Raw genomic sequence first — 4,371 nt, 5'->3', positions numbered from 1 at the left:
ATTCACTTTTAATGAATTTGCTATGCTATGCAGCCATTACTGCTCTCTAGTTCTGGAACATTTCCATTAACCTCAAAAGAAAGTATGTACCTACTAATGATTGGTTATACCAGTTTCCCTTTTTGTGGACTACTTGCAAGCACTCATCTGCTTACTATCTCTGTAACTTTTCCTATTCTAAAAATTTTGAAATGATTGGATTATATAATGTGTGGCTTTTGCATGTATAATTTCACTTATGCTTTCATAGGTCATCCACATTGAAGTATGAGTAAACACTTCATTTCTCCTTATGGTGATTGTTCTAGTTTGTTTTCTACTACTGGCAAACACCATGACCAAAAGCAATGCGAAGAAGAAAGGTTTGGATCTAACTTTCTATTTCTGAAAAAAAAAAAGCTATGTTTTTACACCTGATGTTAAGTGTACTTTTGTAATATCTTCTTGATGAAATTACCATTTAAAAACCCCATATCTTGACTCCTGTCAGTGAACCAGGTAGGTTGACTGCCCCCACCCACACGCATAGGCTGTGGATTTCACAGATATTACCCCTTCTAGCCTCCCTTCTCCCATTCATTGCTTTATCCCAACCCCCAATAACAGCAGGCACTCTGTGCTAATCTAAAGGCCACTCTTGCCAGAGAAGCAGGTAAGGTGACTAGAGATCATCTCTCCTTCAGCTCTTCCAGAGCTAATCCTTTCAGTCTCACAGCCAGCTATGTAGCAGAACACCTGCTGTGCTCTCCCTTTTCTCCTCAAGAGATCACAAACATCTTCTCCAACCTTCCCTCCCCCAATTCATCCCAGCCTCCAACACTGTTTTAGTCATTTGAACTGTTTGAAATAGAAAGCAGGCTTTCTCTGTGAACAAACCAGCTTAGCAGGACAGCGAAACAGGTTTGCCAAGCAACAGATAACCATCACACTCCTCTACAGTCCATGGAGGAAGCAAAAACCAAGGAGCAAAACAATTGCTTAACAAAGACAAAATCAGTGCCTACACCTATAGTCACCCCAACGCCAGATGCCAGCATAAATCATGAGCAGACATCTCTGCTCAATCAGAAGCCAGGCCACTTGCCCATGGACCTCCCCTACTCTCTCAGTGCCCACCCACCCTACCCTCAATACCCCTTCCCATACTTTAAAACCATGTCCTAGTCCCCAACTCAAGCCAAGATCCCCCCGCTCAACCATGTTGGCCACCAGAAATCCAAGTAGACCACTGACATCAGTGGATATCCCCCATTCTCAGGATACCTACCCACAATATAAAGACCCCACTCTCAACAAGAGGCTATCCTGGCTACCAGAAAGAAGTCCAGTCCAACTTGAGTAGAGACCACCTGCTCAACTACAGGCCACACTGGCCAGAAGACTAGAGAGAAAACAGAAACCAAGGAACAAAACACCCACCCAAAAAAGAATAAACCCAGAAATCAGCACCTAGATCTATAATCACCCCAAACCCAGATGCCTAGATAACAGTTACAAATAATATAAAATATCTTAGGTAACTCTTACCAAGCAAATGAAAGATTTGTGTGACAAAAACTTCACGTATTTGAAGAAATTAAAGAAGACATCAGAAGATGGCAAGATCTTTTGTGTTTATGCACTGGTAGGATTAACATAGTCAAAATGGCTGTCTTATAAAAGCAATCTGCAGAGTCAATGCAATCCCCATCAAAATGCCAACACAATTCTTTGCAGACCTTGAAAGGGCAAGTCTCACCTTCTTTTGGAAAAGAAGAAGCCCAGAATATCTAAAACAATCCTGCACAATAAAAAGAATGTCCAGAGGTATCAGCATCCAATAGAGGGCAAATATCCAAAATATATAAAGAACTCAAGAAACTAAATTGGGTGCAGATCTAAACAGAGAATTCTCAATAGAGGAAACTCAAATGCATGAGAAACACTTTTTAAAATGTTCAAAATCCTTAGCCATCTGAGAACTGCAGATCAAATCTACTTTGAAATTCTATCTCTTATCTGTCAGTATGGCTAAGTTCAATAACACAAGTAACAGCTCATGCTAGTGAGAATGGGAAGCTAGGGGAATACTACTCCATTGCTGGTGAAAGCGAAAACTTGTATAGCCATTTTGAAAATCAGTGTGGCAGTTCTGTAGAAAGATGGTAATTGATCTACCTCAAGGTCCATTTATACCACTTTTTTGGGCATATGCCCAAAGGACATTTCATCCTATCACAAGGACATTTGCTCAACCATGTTCATTGCTGTTCTACTCATAACAGCTAGAAACTGGAAACAATCTAGATGTCCCTCAACAGAAGAATGAATAAAGAAACCGTGGTACATTTACACAATGAAAGTATTACTCACCTGTTTTTAAAATGTCATCATGAAATTCACAAATAAATGAACCTGGAAAAGTCATTCTGAGTGAGGTAACCCAGACACAGAAAAGAAAAATATGGTGTTATTCACTGTGTCTGGATATTAGCCATTAAATAAATGATAACCAAGCTGCAACCCATAGACCCAGAAAGAGTAGGAGTAGAGAAAGTGACTCGGAGGAACATGTGGATCACCCTGAGAGAAGGAAATAAAATAGCTTTGATTGATGGACTAAAAATGGAGTGGAGAACTAGAACAGAAGGATCAGGTGAGGGAATGGGAATTGAGGTTGGGGGAGATTGTGGGGCCAGACAGCTAGAATTAATGGGTAGTTGAGGAGTGTTATTGAAACCTAGCATGGTGAAAACTTATTGAACTATATGAAGGTGATTCTAATGAAGTCTCCACAGAATGAAGGAGATGGAGTTCCAAATGGCCATCTCTTGTCACCAAACAAAGCTTCCAGTACCAGGACTGGGATACAATCAATTGAGTTGTTGGCCCCAACAACCTAAGCTGTTGCTATGACATTAAGTGGCTCTCTACAAACTGACATCAAGACCACATTGCTGAAAACAATACCCATACAACTCATTGAACATGGAGAGGTTAAGCTAGTGTCTACACAGACCCTTCACCCCCCTCCATGTTCTGATGTCTTTGTTATGGAAAGGTACTCTACAGGCTACCAAAAGAGAAATAAAAACACCAACCCAATCATAAACCCTTTGGTCTACATTCTGTTCTGTCTGCAAAATATGCTAGGGCAATAGTGACTCAGACTTGTGGGAGTAACCAACCAACGTCTGATTTGATGTAAGGACCACTCAACAAGATGGAACCATACAGCGCTTGGGTAACCAAGACCAGAGACTAGATATCCCAGAGACCCTAGGGTTAAACTGAACACTACTGGTCTTTTTTTTTAAGTTATTTAGTTTTTAATTATTTTATTTTTGTACATTTACATTAATATTATTACATACATATACAATAGATTACCTATGGAAAGGAGAACCATGACACAATCAGGAATTATGTTACATTCTTAGTGTTTTGGCTATTTGTATTTGACAGCCTTGAAGAAGACATCTTTTCTATCTTGATGCACCTAAATTTCTGAGTGTAAATCAATCTCTATCACATATTGTCATTATCAACTTAGAACATCTATTTAGACCTAAAAACATCTTAACCCCTAAACAATTAAGCTTCATTGTAAAGCTAAGCTACCTGGTCTTCAACTCCCTCAGAGACTTGAGAAGGAGTAAACTTGATTATCTGAATATGCCTGGAGTGCAGGTTAGTAGCTTTCCAAATGAGAAGATGACAGAGACAGTTTTCCACCTGAATAGTCACCCAAAACTCTTCATAACGTTGGAGCATCTTCTTCAGCCTTCTGGCCCAATATATCTGACAGACATATTTGTGAGGCAGGGACTATTGAGGACTTTCTTACCCTGTCTTGGCAGAGTTTGTCTGTCGACTCTGCCTGCATCCAAGCTTGCCTCCCTTTTTTTTTTTTTTTTTTTTTTTTTTTTTTTTTTTTTGGCAGAATTCTGTCTGTGGTAGAAATGAGGACCTTTTGTCTAGTGGCTTGTTTGTCACATTTGAAGTTATCTCCATAAGAAGGTTCTTTGATGTTCATCATTTTCTTTGAGTTAGGCTAAGTGTTGCCAGGAGTTAACCTGTCTCATTGTCAATGAACCTTTAAAGTAATAAAAATATTTTAAATGCCATATTATGCATGTCTCTGGAGTTTTTGAAGACCTTGTCTTTCTATAGAGTCATATCTATCTGCTGTACCTAAGATGTATATTCTTGTGATGAAAGTAGATCAGCAATTGACATGGACATGGTTTGATCTACTAACATATAATTTGTATAACTTATTTCTCCTAAACAGCTTGATAGCACTTTCAAAGCATTGGAAGTAAACCTTGTATTATATACCACTGTATCTGGAACTCATTTTTCATTATATACAAAATTCTATATCAGTGA

Source organism: Acomys minous (assembly GCF_964271855.1).
Source record: "Acomys minous genome assembly, chromosome: 7".
NCBI lineage: Eukaryota > Metazoa > Chordata > Mammalia > Rodentia > Muridae > Acomys > Acomys minous.
This window is presented reverse-complemented; position numbering follows the sequence as displayed.